Source organism: Vombatus ursinus, unplaced genomic scaffold, assembly GCF_900497805.2.
Source record: "Vombatus ursinus unplaced genomic scaffold, bare-nosed wombat genome assembly UNPS02014832.1, whole genome shotgun sequence".
NCBI classification, from domain to species: Eukaryota; Metazoa; Chordata; class Mammalia; order Diprotodontia; family Vombatidae; genus Vombatus; species Vombatus ursinus.
In genome coordinates, this window is record NW_020954610.1 from 1,529,688 (window position 1) to 1,548,348 (window position 18,661).

Here is an 18,661-nt window from a genome sequence, read left to right on the forward strand (position 1 = left end):
TTAAAATGTAATGTTATTTAAATTTTATTGTATTTTTATTTATTTTGTTTAATATTCCCCAATTACATTTTAATCTGGTTTGGGTCCCACTCAGGAGTGTTGCTAGGAGGGAAGTATCTGACACCTCTGATCTGGAGCTCTGGGAGGTTAATTGCCCAGGGTCAGACAGAGAGTAAGTATCTGAGGTGGGACCTGGCCTCGAGGTCCCCTCTCTCTCTACTACATCACCCTGCCTCTCATGCATAGTTATTGTTCAGTCTCTTTCAATCACTTCTGACTCTTCATGAAGAGTCAGATTTGGGGTTTGCTTGGCAAATATACTGGAGTGGTTTGCCATTTCCTCCTGCAGCTCGTTTCACAGATAGAAAACTGAAGCAAACAGGGTTAAGTGACTTGCCCAGGATCACACAGCTGGTAAGTGTGAACTCAGATCTTTCTGACTCCAGGCCCTATGCTCCATCCATTGTGCCACTTAGCTGCCTCCCCCATGCATAGAATAAGCACTTGATAAATGTTTATTAGGCTGAATAAACATACAGTATCGAACAAACTACTCACATTATGACAGGACCACAGTCTCACGTAACTCCCAGAAAAATTTGGATTTCTTTTACAAATTTGGGGCAAGTCCCATTGCAAGACAACAGTCTATGTATAGCAGCTTTGCAGATGCTATTAAGGCCTTATGCAAGACTTATAATGGTTGTGGCTTATTGCACCAGGACAGACAAGACTGCAGTCTAGACAAAATGCTAAATTTTCCTCATGTTGATCAGTCAGTGTGCCTAATTAGGAACATGTGAATTATAACTGCTGATCATCAGTGTGACAGGCATTCTTGTACACCTCTACTCTTAGGAGAAAATAGTGACAGAAAAAGTTGAGCCTGGATCCTGCAGGTTTGAGAGGCTCCATTTTTCACAAGGACTATAAATATTTGTTACAACCAGGCTCCCTAATCAGTGCCTAGCATTTACTTAATATACTGCCAGTTTTCGTTTTTAACCAAGTGGTTTGTCAGGGTCCTCATTTATAAAAGCAAGTTTCATTACCCAAACAAGACAACACTGTCTGAATGAAGCCATCGCTGGGTCATAAATTGAAGCTGCTCTGATATTTTTATTCATTTATAAGTGATGTTGGATAGGGTCTGCTTGATTTACTTCTGGTTTCTCTTGCCCAGTCTTATTTATGTCAAAGCAAGTTGCAGTAGAATTCATTAGGAGCTGAAATGCAATTTGAACAATTTTTATCAGAACACAGTGATTTAATCATTTCTTTACTTAAGCCCCTGTAGCTTTTTTCATGTCCCATAGTGAACAGAGAGCACTGGCCTTGGAATCAGGAAGACATGTGCCACAGTAGAAATAGTGCCAGACTCAGATCCAGGAATGGAATCAGGAAGATTTGAGTTAGAATCCTGCCTCAGACAATTAATGGCTTTGTGACAGATAACAAGTCATCTAACTTCTCTCTGCCTCAGTTACCCTAAATGTAAAATGGGCATAATAATATCACTTCCCTCACAGGGTTGTTATAAAGATCAAATGAGATTGCATATACAAAGGACTTTGTAAACCTTACTGCACAAATACTAGAAGATAAAAGAAATAAACACAGGCTTGAATCCAACCTCAGGCACTTATTAACCTGGACTTCTCATCTATCGGGACCTCAGTTTTCTCATTTGCAAATGAGGGGATTGGACTCAAAGTCCTCTAAGCTACCTTCCACCTCTAAAGTCTATGATCTTATGAGCTATAATTATGTCCGTATCCCATGAGCATTTTATAAAATTACCCATCTTTTTGATGTCTTGGTGGCGGGGGAAGGGAAAGAGTAGACACCATTAAAAGAATCTCTCCAGGATTCCTTAAACCACCAATCCACAAAAGGTTACTGCAACAACTATTTCCCATTGGCATAGCTTATTTCTTCTGAGGAAAACCAACTATATTTCACTGAGTTCGCCAATATGATTTTTTGAGTTAAATTCTTTGCAGAGCTGCACACACAGTCTGACCCTGGCAACGTGGAGCTATCAAGAGCATTGTGCCTTATTTAGCCTGCTGCGAGCCCTACATTGCTGAATGAGCCCTTGCATAACTGAATTACCTGATTTTCTACTGGAACAACCTTCCTTAAGTTATAAAAGCTGGCAGCAAGTTTGCAGAACATTTCAAAAATAAGATTGCCTTAGTCTTTCGCCTGGCACAAAGAGTTTCATCCTATCACATACATTTTTTTCAGGTACTTTTGAGCTTCCTCTTTCAATATTGGGGTAATGGTATGAAATTTTGGGGGAAAGGGTATTAGGGTGATCTGAAAATTATATAACACCACAATCATTTTGCTAAAATAGTTCTTCTAAATTCTCTCCCCACTGTAATTAAAAGGGGATAGCTATTGATGTTTCACTAACCAATCTCAGCATCCTGTGATTTTCAGTGCAAGAAAAACAATATAAAATTTTAAATAAAAGATTCTGTGTGATTAAAGGAAGATTGTTTATTTATCCTTGATCTGCTGACTAGCTAGGAATAGCTGAGTCCCTCAGTTATGGCACTCTATCCTGGTGCAGGGCTGTCCTCATGGGTGAGGGAAAACTCAACCCGTTATATTTAGCCTGTTCCATACCATGCTTCACATCTCATCCCATGCTTCACATCCCATCCAATTATTCTAAGACACTAGGGCCTACCTGGCACGGATATCTTACCATCTGTCCTGCTACTTCACAGGTGTGACTTTCTTCCATCTTTTACTCTTACACTAAGAACATGAATCAAATCAATATCATCACTGCATTGGGAAGAGTTTGACTGCTACCCTGAAAGTTCTCAAAGTATGGTCCAGGGACCTCTGGGAGTCCCCAAGACCCTTTCGAGGAGTACACAAGGTCAAAAGTATTTTCATCATCATCATCATCATCATCAGATATTTTAATTTCTAATTTGGTAAATATTGATAGATATACTCCATGTAAACAAAAGCTCTCTGGGATCCTCAACATTTTTAAGAGTAAAGGGGTTCTGAGACCAAAAAGTCTGAAAACTTTTTTCTGCCCTCTAGCTCCATTCACAGTCCTTGTAATTCTTCAAGCATGTCTTGAACTTCACTCCCCTAATGGTAGCTGGATGGGGCAGTGGATAATGCTAGTCCTGGAGTCAGGGGGATCCTGATTTTAAAATCTGTCTCAGATATTTACTAGGCATGTGATCCTAAGCAGGTTATTCAACCTTTCTCAGCATCAGTTTCCTCATCAAAAAAAAAAAAAAATGAAGGGGGCTGGATTCAATGTCTTCTAGTCCTTTCCAGCTTTAAATCTACAATCTCATCTGTTGTCTTTCCCCACTAGAATGTAAGCTCTTTGAGGGTGCTGGCTATCTCACTTTTGTGTTTGTATCCTCAATGCCTAGCAACAATAGGCACTTAACAAATGCTCACTGATTGCTTGGCCTTAAGATTTAATAAATCATATGACAAGTGAGTGAGACCATCCTCAAACCTGAAAATACACAAAATTGACATCTTCGTCTAAGTATGAAAAGTTTCAATATCAAGTAACAGTGGACATTCTCAAAACAAAGCTGATCTATTTATAGCATCTCTTTTTGTGGTGGCAAAGAACTGGAAATTGAAAGGATACCCATCAATTGCAGAATGGCTGAACAAGTTGTGGTATATGATTGTGATAAAATACTATTTTGCTATAAGAAATGATGAGCAGGCAGATTTCAGAAAAACCTGGAAAGATTTACATGAATTGATGCAAAGTGAAGTGAGCAGAACCAGGAGAACATTGTACACAGTAACAGCAACATTGTGTGATGATCAGCTTTGATAGATTTAACTCTTCTCAGCAATACAATGATCTAAAGACAATTCCAAAGGACTCATGATGGAAAATGCTGTCCACATCCAGAGAAAGAACTATGGAGTCTGAATGCAGACTGAAGAATACTATTTTCTCTTTTTTTCCTTGTGTTTTTTCCCTTTTCTTCTGATTCTTCTTTCACAACATGACTAATGTGAAAATATGTTTAATATGCTTACACATGTATAGGCTCTATCAGATTGCTTGCTGTCTTGAGGAGGAGGAGGGGAGGGAGAAAAAAATTTGGAACTCAAAATCTTATAAAAGTGAATATTGAAAGCTATCTTTACATGTAATTGAAAAAATAAAATACTATTAAGTGGGGGAAAAACACAGCTGATCCCTGTGCACATCCACCCACAAAAGATCCAAGTACTACCTCTTTCTCTATTTATTAGATTATTATGTACTATTACCATTTAGAAGAAAAGGTAGAGAAATTTTTTTTTCCAGCACATATGCCTCCCTTCATATATGCCCCCATTACAGTCCTATTGTATTCCTTCCTCATTACATGAAGGTGACATTGGGTTCTTAAGACTCTGCCAGTGAAGTTCAAGCTCTGGCAGGTCTACCAAGCTGGAAAGGCTTCAAGGATCAGTCTGGTGACAGACTGTGTTCCTGGGCTTTCATAAGGAATGAGCCTGCCAAGTTCAAAGAGACTTATCCCCAGGTTGACCTTCTAGTGATGAATTGGTTGGCCACAGCAACATTTGAAGACAAGTTACTGAGCTGTAGAAAGGGAAAGGAAACCAATCTGTGCAAGCAGAGGGATGGTCTACAATGGTAGATCTATGACAAAACTGGTCCTTGAAGACTTGACATATCTACACTAGGGTATACCAGAAAAAAATGTACTTGTCCCAACCAGTCAATTGAGAATGAAAGGTTTTGGGTTTTTTTTAAAGTATATTGAGTTGGGAGAGAGAGAAGACTGCCAGGAAGATTGTGTTCACTCTATTGGCCCCATCTGCATGTGAACCAAAAGTTTCACAGCCCTCACTGGTTTTTTTTTTTAAGTTGTCTACACTGAGGAGAGAAAATAGATTGGTTTACACAAATAAATGGGAAACTATCCATTCAACTTAGGTAAAAATTAAGAATGAAATGGATTAAATTGAAATGATCAACTCATCAGTCCTTTTCCAATGGAGGGAGGGGAAGTAGCTCCATTAAGTTAAACTGAATCGGAGGCTGAAATCTAAGAAGGGAGCCAATTTGTCACACTCTAGGTCACATGATGCAGGGTTCTAAAGGGATGATGGAGTGGGAGCCTAGAACTGGAAAAGAAGACACACATAAAACTTGAGGTTTGACCAACAAGTCACAGGAAGTAAAATCATATAAATGTCTAAGGGCAGAGCAAGATAGGATAGCCAAAGATTGTGGAAATAGCTAGCAGATAACCAGAAGCTCTGTAGGAGTTGAAGGAGAAGAGTTAGGTGGGTAAAAATTAGTTCTGAGTGAAGCTGGCCTAGAAACTTACTAGTGGTGGTAACCGCAAATTACTGGCTAGCTTGGCAGGAAATACAGGTGTGGAAGAAAGGGACACTTGCCTGGCAGAAACATTTCCCTAGAATAAGAGTTATTTGCCTAAGAACTTCTTAAAAATATATATTTTGATAACTATATTTTAGTATACTTGATTTCCCTGGTAGCCCTATGGATTTCATTTTACATTTTATGCAATTAAAAACATTATTCCGGGAAGGGGTCCATAGGCTTTACCAAACTTCCAAAGGGGTTCTCAGCACCATAATGATTAAGAGTCCCTACTTAGAAAAGAGTTCTATGCAGCCAAGCAATTCAAAATAACTGGTGGAGAGTTCTCCAAAATAATAAGTCCTTTCCCTTTCACTTCTTTTTCAGAACCTCTCTTTGTCTCCTCTGGCATATCCATGCTCAGTTAATTGTTTAGGGTATAAAACCCCCAAGTACAAAGTCATCTTGAAAGCATAAACTACATACAGAAGAGGTAAGTTGTAGGAACACAGTTCTGTTATTTGAACTAGCAATAATAATAACTAATACTTATATAATACTTTGGATGTTTCCAAACATCTTATGTTCATTATCTCATTTGATTCTCACAACAAGTCTGTGATGTAAGTGCTATAGCTATTATCATCCCCATTTTATAGATGAGAAAACTGAGGGCTGAGAGAGGTTAAGTGACTTGCACCACATCACAAAGCTACTTAAGTTTCTCACATAGGATTTGAACCTAGGTCTTCCTGATTCCAAGGCCAATTTACTGCCTCCTACACTACCTAGTTGCCTAGAATGATGAAACATATTCATTCCTTGGACTCTGGAAGCCATTTTCATGCTGCCATGCATCTGTGCTTTAGTCTCCAGCTCCAAGCCTGGGATCCACGTCTTCTGATTAATGAGTATTCATCAAATGTAGTCTGGTCCCACATGTTCTCGATATATTAGTTGCTTTTGCTGAACTGTTTTTGTGTGTTGTTTCTTTATTTTGCAGTTTTGTCTTGAAAGGAAGGCTCATTGGAGGCAAGGGCATGTATTTAGAAATAAAGGGGATGTAAAAACATAAGGCACCAATGAAAAAAAAGAAGGAAAAGAAAATATATTGCTGTATTACTGGAAGGTCTCGCAGACTGTGCCTGCAACTTATTGCAGTAAAAGGTGTTTTCTGTTTCCCACTCCACCCCCATCTCCAAATCCACAGTGGAAATAGAGGGAAAGAAGACCAGGCAGGCAAATCACTAGGACCATTTTTTTTTTTAATTGAACTTCTCCTATTAATGAAAGACACATTAGGTGTCTACAAAACTGCCAGTAAACATTTAGTAACATCTACAAATGACAATAGCTTTAAAATTTTTTGTAATGTCATTTGACTTCTTAGAATGACATGAGCTGTTGATTATACATTCATCATTCTGCAAGAGATTTGAAGGTGACAGATCTTAAGTTAAAGTTGTTAAACATTTACCAACACTCCTACTTGGAGCCAGTCCTCTACCCACAATGCCACACTGCTTTATTAGTCAGTTAAAAAAAAAAAGATTAACTCCTTTCATCTCATAGGAAAATGCTACTAGGTATAAAAATGAACTTAATGAGATACATAAAATGGAGAAAGAAGAAAATAAAACTAATCAAAGACTCCTTGTAGGAAGAGTATTTCACCTATCATTCAAAAAAGCCTTATTCTAATTAATGCTCCAATGTACAGAAGTCAAACCCCATTAGTACAAACTCCAAGGGACTGTCTGAGTTCTTTGGATGGTTGTGTGGGTATGGAAGTAAGTAATGGCTAGGCATTGTTGTTACATGAAGATTTTCATTAAAATAGAATTTGCTGTAGTTGTCAGGATCTTGGGATATCACTGTGGGGTCGGGAGAGGAAAAAGACATAAGGATGTCTGCACAGGGGAGAAGATTTCCTCTTCACTTCTGGCCATGAGGGTAGCTGGAAGGGGAAGCCCACATTCATAGTTCTGAGAGTTGGAGGTGGGGGACGATGGGAGGTTTGGGTGCATCAGGTGGGGAAGCAACTCCAAGGCTATCAGTTGGTAGTTGAAGGCTGACTTGTGTGCCCAGAAGCAAGCCAGCTCTCAAGGGGAGGCTTCGGTTGGAATGAGAGTGCATTGGGTGTGCATTCATGTGAGATTAGGGAATGACAAGAAGAGAGGTATTCATCATAAGGGTGGTTACAGTAAACCCACGTTCAGAGTAGCTTGAAAGCTGGTGTGGGCTTTTATTGTTGTTCTGTCATTTTTGTCATGTCCGACTCTTTGTAACTTTATTTTGGGGTTTTCTTGGCAAAGAAACTGGAATGGCTTGCCATTTCTTTCTCCAGCTCATTTTACAGACGAGGAACTGAGGCAAACAGGGCGAAGTGACTTGCCCAAGGTCATACAGCTACTAAGTGTCTGAGGCCAGATTTAAACTCACAAAGATGAAGAGTAGACACACTGTACCACCTAGTGACTGTACAAAGGTTTAGGGGGACCCATTTGATATTAATGAGTTAGAGTGACACAGAGTCAATGCACTCAAAACGCATACTGAGATACACATTTTTTGATAGGGCCAATGTAGGACTTTGTTTCTGCTTGACTATGCATATTTGTTACAAGGGATTTTTGTGTGTGTGTGTGTGTTGTCTTCTTTTTTTCAAGTTGGGGAAGGGGAAGTAGAAGAGAGAGAAAATAAATGTTTGTTAATTAAAAATAAGTAAAGTGAGACTGTGTGAGGGTAGGGGCTAGAGTTGCCTGAGGCCTGCCAAGAAGTTCCTGTCCTAACTGAGTGCTGTGAGGTGTACAGGTCTAGGGCTTGTGAGAGATTTCTAGTACATCTTTCCCTACCCCACCTTCCTCCCCTCCCTTCTCCCCTGCAGAGGGTACACTAGTGAAGCATGAACGATGATGAAAGGCTAAAAATCAGATTCTGTCCAGTCCAGTGTATCTGAAACATGAACATCTAAACTTATCCAGGTTTCTGTTGCAAAGGATATTATCTGGGGAAAGAGACGAGTGGGGGCAGGGTTGGTTGACCTAAAGGTGAGTTACTAGTGATGTAGGGATTCTTAACCTTCATAAACATAGCCCCAAAATGTCTTTTTGTTTGTGAGCTTTCTTTTTTTTTCCCCCTTGGTCTGTTAAAAAATTATTTTAAATTTATTTTGATAACTGCATTTCAATATAATGAATGCTGTAATCCTATGGATTTTATTTTATGCATTTAGACATGTTGTTCTGAGGTGTCCACAGTCTTAACCAGATTAGCATGTCTTATAAGTAACCATGACAATGAAAAAGGTTAAGAACTCCAGTAGTGATGGGATTTGAATTCTTCTTGGAATTTAGGGCTGAATTTGGAGAGGTTTAAAAGCCCCTCCTTTTCTCTGTATCCCCCAGGTGACAGGACAACTAAGAGATGTGACCTGAAGTACCAAAGGTACCATTTCTACCACTCCAAGTTTTCTAATAATTTTAATCTTCTACTTTACCTTGTGCTGTCTAAACCTGGCAGAACCAGATAGTGCTATTCTCATGAAAAACACGTATCTTACGGGGGTGCCCAATTTAAGACACAAACAGCCATACAAGGAAAAGGGGATCTCACATGGAGCTTGCAGGTGAACATTCTGGAATCCCCCACATTTATTTCAAGAGTGTTCTAACATTACCTCTGAGGCTGACAAATACGTTTTGAGGAGACTTATCCCTGCTGTTCTAAGTGTTAACAAGAGGAAAAGACCTTCGCTAGAATTGAGAGGTGCTGAAGTGTGGTGCAATCAGCACAGCTGAGTAAGAGGTGTTCTAGGGTGGATACACAGTCGCCCAAGGGAGTATGAGCCCCAGAACTGGGGCGCCCTGAAGGGTTGTGCCTGCTTCTAGAGTAGGGGACTTGAACTTTAATTGATGGGTAACTGCTTTGGAAAAAAGTGACTGCTAAGTTAAGGGGGAAATTGCTAAATTCTGCCTGGGTTGGGGTACCGTCCTCAAACAGTGATACTGGAGCTCGGAGAGCAATGATAAGAAAGTGTCAGCAGATGTTTTGTATTTGAATAGCACATTTCTGAACCCTTGTAATTTCCCTGATGGAAAAGAAGTCACCCAAGATGGCATGATGAGAAAGCAAATGGATCTAGGCTTGTAATATGTTTACTGAGTAGAGTGGAAAGCACACTGATTCTGGAGTCAAAGGACCTGAATTCAAATCCTGTCTCTGATACTTACTTCCTGCATGACTTTGGGCAAGTTCATTCACCTGTCCTGAGCTTCAAGTTTCCTCATCTATAAAATGGGAGTGGGAAGTTTGGGGATGGGGGGGAGGATAGGAGTGGGTTGGACGACATGACCTTCAAGTTCTCCTCCAGCTCTATATCTATGATCCTATTAGGGCACTTTGGATAGGTCTGTAACAATGGCCCCTAACCTTCACAAACATAGCCCCAAAGTGTTTTGTTTGGTTTTGTTCTTGTTGTTGTTGTTTGTGAGCTTTCCTTTTTTTCCCCTTCTTTTGTCTTTCATCCAATTCAATTCAACAAACTGTGGTAGTAGCTTGTAAAATCTTAGCCCCAGGCCTAAAGTTTTAGATGATAATTCTCTTAGACTAGACCCTTATTATCCCAGTGGGAGCAATGCCATTTATCAATGGCTGACTCATTTAAAAAAAAAAAAAAGAAAGAAAGAGGCTCATGAATGGTAAAAGACCAATCAGAAAGCTGACCCCTTTCATTTCTGCCAATATGGAAACATAGACCTTTGCGCTTAAAACAAGATAATAAGGCTGTGAGGAACAGGGCAGAAAAGCAATTTATTCTTTCTCTGTTTTGCTTCACACATCTCCTGTTGTGAATTCTTGTTTTCCATATGATCATTAATCATAAATTCATATTAACTATGCCCATTACTATGCACAATCACAAATATTATATAGTTCTAACCTTGCATTGAAATCACCATTTAAGCCACAATTTAGCAATCTTACTGGAGTCTGAACAACCCAGTTTGCAAGTGAGAATGCTTGGTGTTCAGTCCTGTTTTTTTTTTTTTTTTTTGAATCACTAATACGTCCTTTTGGAAAGGTTATCATCCAATTTGTCCCTCCCCTAGGCATTTTATTGACGCTATTTTTAAAAAAAGATCTTATCAAAAGCTTCAAATAATGAAAGGAACATAAGTAGAGGCAGTAAACCAAAGTCTAGCACAAGTTTTGCCATTGTCTCATTGTGGAATCTGTGGCAAGTCACTTCTGTTCAATTAAAAAGAAGCATTTGTTAAGCACCTACTATATACAAAGTCTTGTGTTGGGAAGTAGGGGAAGAGATAAAGATTAAAACAGCCCTTGTTCTCATGGAATTTAGGAACTCAGAGGGATAGAGAGACATAAACACAAATACTTTCCTCCTTGAATCTCACTTTCCGTAAAATGGAGGAAGGGGATGGTGAGAGAAAAAGAGTGAATTTGAATTAGATGATCTCTAAAATCCTTACCGGTTCTAAAGTCTCTGATTCTGAAATCAAACAGCTCAAGAAAGAGATGAAGGTATATGGTACAAGGATAAGTGAAATTCGCCAAAATTTTGTTCTTAAACTTCACTGCATGATTAGCAAGGAAGGCTTCTCATTTTATAGCAAGATCAAAAAAAATGTAGATTTACCTTGCACATATGCTTTGTAGTTTGGAGGTATGAGGCTCAGGGTTGCACACCGATATGGGTGCATATGTATAATCATTGTCCATCAGCAAAGACATCAGTAAAGACAATTTCACTGGAATAGGAAGGTGTGGGTTGGGAAATTCCCTCTACCAATGCATAGTTGCAACTGTTCTGGAACTTAGAATCTTTGAGAGCTGCCTGGGGAACTGAGAGGCTCAGTGAATTGCCCAAGGTCACCTAGTCATTATGTGCCAAAAACAGAATTTGAACCCCAATCTTTCTGATTCTGAAGCAAGCTCTCTAATCACTGCCCTACATAGACTTTTTTATTCCTGTTAATAACTTCAGGGTAACTGGATTGCTAGGATAATCAAAAAAATCACCACCATGCCAAGACTATCTCCATTCACTGTCAGTTTGGTTGAATGGATCTGATAAAAGTAATTTTTCCATTTGCAAACATTAAGGCCATTTGCTACTGTGTGGGGACATTCTGACCTTCATTTTGATCTAGATTGAAATGTAAATTAGTTGGAATACTCCAACACAGATGAGTCTGCCTAAAAGAGGAGTATAAAATCTAAGACTTGTGTGACATGGCTAGCCATAACAATTCCTTTTATAAAATAAAGGAACTGGTTGGGGGGGGAGCATTTTGGAGGAAAGGTGGGAAGAACTGAAAAGGAAATTCACAATCCTGGGGAAGAAAATAAAAGGAATTTATCAGACACATGCCATCTTATGATTCTGATTTTTGGTCAAAAGCTTTCAACTACACCTGGATTTCTAAGCCTCAGTTTTCTCATCTGCAAAATAAAGGGGTTGGATTATATGGCCTCTGTAGTCTCTTTCAACTCTAGATCTATGATCTCATGAATTCTTTGGCTCATCTTTGTTTTCTAGATCTTTCTTAAGTTCAAAATACCAACAGGAAGGGCATGAAGCCACACCAATTGTAAAAAAATAAAAATAAAAATAAAAAATACAGTTTTTAGAAAGAAAAAATAAATACTCACATGCTTTTAAAAACTTCACATTGAACTTAAGTCTGAATTCATCCTAAAAGATCATTTCTTGGATTAGGATTCAGTACATCTTGCCCTCCCCCTTCTTCCAAATGGATTCCCTTTCGGGAAGTCCTGTCAACTTTTTCAATTTGGGGAGTGACAGAACATAACCACAGAGGAGTGAGGAATGCCAACTCCACAGATCATTTCAGGAGATAATACAGGGTTTTTGTACGATCAATAAATATATTGGATTACTGTCTACAAAATCTATGGTCTGTGCCAAAGTATCAGGCATCTGACCCCAATTTGGCTAAGGCATCCTTCAGGCATAAAACTCAATATGGCATTTAGGAAATTGTACAGAATGTATCCACTCTCCATAAGTGGAGCAGGATATAGGAATAAGTACATTGGAAGATAACTTTTTTTTTAACTTTTGCCTGTTAGTTCTTCATCCCTTAAGCTATAAGCTTTGAGGTCTCCAAATATAGATAGCCATCACTGACAGTAAGAACCAGATGAAGCAAAATTCCTGTTTTCAAGACCAGGAATGATAGAGATCTAAATAGGAATCACAGAAATCTTAAGAATTGAAATAAGACTAGAAGAACTTTTTAACCCTTTCTTTCTCTCACCATCTCCTCAAAAAAAGATATTTGAAAGATGGGGGTAAGAAGCCCCTCTACCACTGCATAACACACTTTAACAAGAATACTTAACATTACTTCCAAGATCAAATACAAAATCCTCTGGCTTTTAAAGCCCTTCCTAGCCTGGCTCCCTCCTACTTTCCCAGTCTTCTTACTCTTTATCCCTTATTCCCTATTCTACAATTCAGTGGCATTGACCTTAATTTTTCTTAAATAAGACATTCCCTCTCCCAGTCCTGTGCTTTTTCACTGGGGGCCCCCGTGCTTGGAATTCTTTTCATCCTCATCTCTACTTCCTAGATTCTCTGGCTTCCTTCAGGCTCCAGCTAAAATGTTGCTTTCCTTTTTTTTTTAAATCCCTATTGCTTGACACAGTGGCTGGCCTGCTTAATAAATGTTTGTTGACTTTACTTCAATACTTCAAGGTAATTCAGAAAAAAAAGCATCAACCCATTTAAATAAAGTACAGAGTACCGATATGGGTGCATATGTATAATCATTGTCCATCAGCAAAATTCAAAAGGACATGGCATTGATGGAACAAGGCATGATTATCATTGGTTCTTAGATTGATAATCATGTATATCATAACGAAAGTTTTATTTATAGCTCAACTGCCAAGCTCACATGAGAGACTCTATGGCTGGTGAACTTCGTTAGTTGAAACACCGTGAATGAGGTCAGGGGCTGAATTCCAGGGAGAGTCTGTTATTCTTGCTAGGCTTTAGTACTGTGTAACCTTCTTACTTTGGTGAGCTCCCTTTGGTCACAAAGGAATGGTTAAACTCATCTATCCATACTCAGTTGAGTGTAATGGTATTGTGCTAGGGTTCTTAACCTGAGGTCCACGGACCTCCAATGAGTTCATGGATAAATATATATAAATACATATTTGTGTAGGCAATGGGGTTAAGTGACTTGCCCAGGGTCACACAGCTAGTAAGTGTTACGTGTCTGAGGCCGGATTTGAACTCAGGTCCTCCTGAATCCAGGGCCGGTGCTCTATCCACTGCGCCACCTAGCTGCCCCTATTAACTGTATTATTTTAAGACAAGTCTATAAGCTTCACCACATTGCCAAAAGGGTAATGACACAAAAAATGTTTAAGAACTCTGAGGTTTAGTGAAATGAAAACAGTACTTGTTTTGCATCAGGAGACCTGGGTTCAAATTCCTGCTACTGACTTACCTAGATAAATCTTTATTTAAATCCCTGTAAATCTCAATTTTCTCTTTTATAAAATGAGGAGGTAGCATTATATGATCTAATGTTCCCTCCTGTCCTAAATCCTCTAAAACATCATATAATCAGCAGCATCTTTGTATAAAAACCTCATGCAGTCCAAAGGAGCTACCCTTCATATAGCTATACCATGCTATTTCCTTTAATGAACAGGTTCCATATACAGGCATATAGATATTTTAATCAGATCTGATGTTATAGGATTTTAGCCAATCTTCTCTATGCCAATAACTATCTTGGGTCATTAGTAGGGTGGTGTATATATGGCCTTGATCATCCAACTATGACAGGCAGCATAATATGGTGGAAAGAACACTGCACTTGTGCAGAAGTCCTAACATTTACTTGGTGTGTGACCTTAGGCAAATCATATCACCTCTCTAGGCTTCAGTTTCCTCATTTGTAAAATGAGGGGGTTGGAATAATTTCTGAGGCCCTTTCCAATTCTAACATTCTATGATTCTAAAACATTTCCCTCTTTATGAACCTTTTTTTCATGAATAAAATGGGAATATTACTACATGCACTACCTATCTCTGAGAGCTATTGTGTGAAAGGGCTTTTTAAATGATAGCCGAAAAATGTGACCTGTTCTAATAAATGTGGGGCATTAGATGAACAGTTCTACAGAGAACCCAAGATGTCAATAACTGTTAAGTGATTGTGTTTGGTAAGAGCAATAAGGAAAGTATTGCTACAGCATCTCTCTTCTTTAAACAGGTCTTAATGCAATGTAATTTTCAATGTTAATGATAGCAATAAAGAAACTAGGCTTGTGGTCTATCAAATTGTTTCTCTGTAGAACTTCTCCACTCCAGTGCAATGCCACTCTAATCTAATGTCTTACAAATTCAAAGAAATTATTCATTTTGATATCTTTTTTTCAATCTGTCAATCTTAAGAAAGTTAACAAACAAAATACCAGCATTGATGGAATGTTGCCGCCTAACAGCAAAAGATATGAATCTTGCGATAGCACTTAAATCATATTTCTTGAGGATTTTCTACTATAACAAACTGAAGTAGAGCTATCTAGTTATGGCCAACATCAACTCATGCACAGTGCAATATATGAAGGTACCTGACACACAAGAACCCTGTAAGCACCAAGTGGGTAGACTTCATGTCAAGAGGAGATTTAAAAGGGCATTTAAAGTGATTGAGCAAGGCCCAATTTGACCTTGTGAACAGATTTCCAAAATCATTAGGCCTTCAATTAAATTGCATTTGTACTGTGAAATTTTCTTATGCCCTGCCAACGTTGACCAATATTATCCATATGCCCTAAACAGTCTGTCCTACTGTTGTCCTCTATGCTGAATGACTGAGAGAGGCCAAGAGTCACTCCCACCACTAATCAGAGTTCTCCCAGCAAGGCATTCTACCATGAAAAACTAAACTAAAGGGACAGACTAAGGGTGTTATGTTGCATTACTCAATAGTCTGGCTGACTCCTCCCCATTAAGTCTATCTTAATACCTTTTAATCTCTGGGTCTAAGGATATGTAATTATCTTTAAGATTTAACTACCAGAAAGTGGGCCTGTATCTCCCACATTCTCAAAACAAACCCTTGAGATGTGTGTTTCAGCTTTTCCATTTCTGATAGAGAAAACAACATGCTTACTCGTCCATCAAGATAACCTCTGAGGAAAGAACAATAAGCAGTAGTAACATAAGAAACTATAAGGTATTGTGGAAAGCCCACTGGATTTGCAGTTAGAATCAGAATCACAGAATTTCAGAACAGGAAGAAACCTCGGCAGCTATCTAAGCCAACCCATCCTCTAAAAGAATCCCCTAGACACCACACCTAACAAGTGGTCATCTAGCCTTCCCTTCGAAACTATCAGTGAGAGAGAATCAACTACATCTCAAAGTGGTCCATCGTGCTCTTAGATAGATTGTTAGAGATTTTATTGGGCCTAGATATGCCTCTTTGTAAATTCTATCCATTGCTTTTGGTTCTGCTTTTTGCAATCAGACAGAGCAGCTCTAATCCTTTTTCCTATTAGATGATCTTTTAAGTAATTAAAAATTACTGTCTTTCCTCCAGGGCATCTAGGTGGCACAGTAGATAGAGCACTGGGCTTGGTGCCAGGAAGACTCTTCTTCCCGAGTTTAAATATGGCCTTAGACACTTACTAGCTGTGTGACCCTGGGCAAGTCATGTAACCCTGTTTGCCTTTTGCCTCAGTTTCCTTATCTGTAAAATGAACTGAAGAAGGAAATGGAAAACCACTTCAGTATCTTTGCCAAGAAAACCCCAAATAGGGTCATGAAGAGTCAAAATGACTGAAACACCTGAACAACTACCACCTCCCTTCCACCACCCTGAGTCTTCTCTTCTCTAAACATTCCTTCAATACAGCCGCATATGTCATATTTTCAAGGCTCTGTCATGGAATCAGAAGACTTGAATCCTGGTTCCACTGACTAATTTCTGTGTGTCCTTGGACAAGTAATCTCACGTGTATAGTCCTCAACTCTAAGTACTATCATGCTATGATCCCATGAAAGAGAGATCATAGCAGAATCCTGGTGCCTAGCAAAATTCCTGAAGGTAGAGAAAGATCTTCCCAAGAGCAAAAGCCGTGTCTTATAACCAAAAAACTCAAAGTGTATGTCGCATCCAAGAAAAACTCAGCGTGATTTCACAATCTCTACTCATATTGCTTTTTCACTCCACCAAAGGAACTACTCAAATTTCCCAGCATCTGAGAGGAAGAAGCTTCTTAACAGTTTAAAGTGCCTCTCCAGTAGCAGAGTTTGCTGGGATTATCCTATTTCTCCAATCTGCTAGCACATGCAAAAGTGATTAACCAGAAATAAAAAAGAAGGTCCTGTTAAATCTCATGAATCCTTTTGACAAACTCTTTCTCAGAAAGGTCTGCACCCTGGGAAATACCCAGAACAAAAGCATTAGGATATTGAACCCATTAAGATTCTTCCGGGATGCTTCTGATAGTTTGGAGAACTTGAATTGAAATGTCTGGTGTGTGCTTGCTTCATAATTCTTATCTTGGTTAGAAGATGACTTCAAGTCATCAGTGTTCTCTTGATTCTGATATGAATGTTTTTCCCAGCACCACTTGGTAACTATGACCCCACAACAGCTGGTAGATTCAGGATCTGATTTTGGGTTTTTCCCCTACATTAATTCTATATATCCTAGAATCAAAGAACGATTCTTTGACTAAGGTGGGGATAAGATGATTGTGTCTCAAAGGTAAGAAATACATGTTTCATTATATTAAGTTGTTGGGTATGCTATTGTCTGTAAGATAAAGTACAGCCTCTTTTACTTGGCATTTCACTTCCATTCTTTCATAGTCTGGCTCCAGTCTCCCTTTCTAGAATTATTTCATGGTATTTCTCTTCAAGTACTCTATGTTCCAGCCAAAATGGCTCATTTCCCATTTCCTGACCTCAGAATTCTACCTCCTAACATTGTACTTTGCACAGAACTGCCTGGAGGTGCCCTCGCTCTTCACCTCTGTCTCTAGCATCCTTAGCTTCTTTCCAAGCTCAATGTAGAGGACATCTCCAATGGGGAGACTTCCCTGATTCCCCTGGGTGTTAGTGCTCATCAAATTATCTTGTACTTATCTATATAAATGTCGTACCCTAAAATAAAAATATCACCTGCTTGATGACAAAAACTGCTTTTAAAAAAGTGTTTTTGTCTCTTCAGCTCCTAGTATAGTGCCTTGCACTCAGTCAACAAAACCATTTGTTAAGCATTTACCATGTGCCTGGCATTGTGAGGGTCTAATAAATGTTTGCTGACCTAAATATCTTTCACATTTGGCTTGGTAACAACCATTTCAGTGAAGTTTCTAAAATAAAAAGTGTTTGAAAAATAAACATGCAGCATTAATTTAGCTGCTATTTTCCCCAAGAAATTCAAATAGAATTTGAAACATTTTTCTGATAATTTCCCAAAATGTCCTTGGAAATTTGTTCTACAGTTTCATGACAAGAGAACATTGCTGTTGAGAGGGGTATTACGTTGCAGAGGGAATGGTATGGGTTAACCTAAGTGCCCTGTGAGATCTCTTCCAACATGGAGAGACTTTGATTTTGACCCAATGACTCTCCTCCTCAAGAAGCTTCAATGTCTCTCTGTTGCTTGTAGTAGGAGCAGTGTGATACAGGGGAAAGGGTACTGGCTCAAGAGTCATGCATGTGGTTTGTTCAAATCTCACCTCTAACACTTACTAACTACTCAACACCCTTGAGAGGTCTGCCCTCCCTCTGCAGCGTGGAGGGGAATTTTAGTTACATATACTCCTAATACTTTAAAAAAATAAACCTCAGATTGCTCTAGAACAGGGGTGCTTAAAATAGGGTCCATGACCTTTTTAAAAAAAATCCTGATAATTGTATTTCAATATAATTTGTTTCATTTGTAATCCTATATATTTTATTTTATGCATTTAAAGAATTATTTGAAGAAGGGGTACATAGGCTTTTTCAGACTGCCAAGGGAGTCCTTGACACACAAAAAAGGTTAAAAATCCCTGTTCTGATGCTCTTTTATAGGCAGGCTTAAAAAATCTACACATCGACCAAAATGTTCTTCCTTTCCCACCATTTTCACTGTCACAATGGCTAACTGTGGCAACTGAAGATTGGTTTCCTATGTGTTAAATTCCATTTTTATTACAATTCTTACTTTCCAGCAGCCTTTCTTATTCTCTTAATCTAGCATACCATCCTTTGGACCCTCTCTATGAGTC

General features: G+C 38.8%; 1 protein-coding gene across 1 annotated transcript in view; it reads right to left on the bottom strand.

Moving 5' to 3' along the window:
* The window catches only part of LOC114025659 (BDNF/NT-3 growth factors receptor-like), a 412,069-nt gene that overhangs the window by 147,759 nt on the left and 245,649 nt on the right, over positions 1-18,661 (bottom strand). The window lies entirely within an intron of this gene.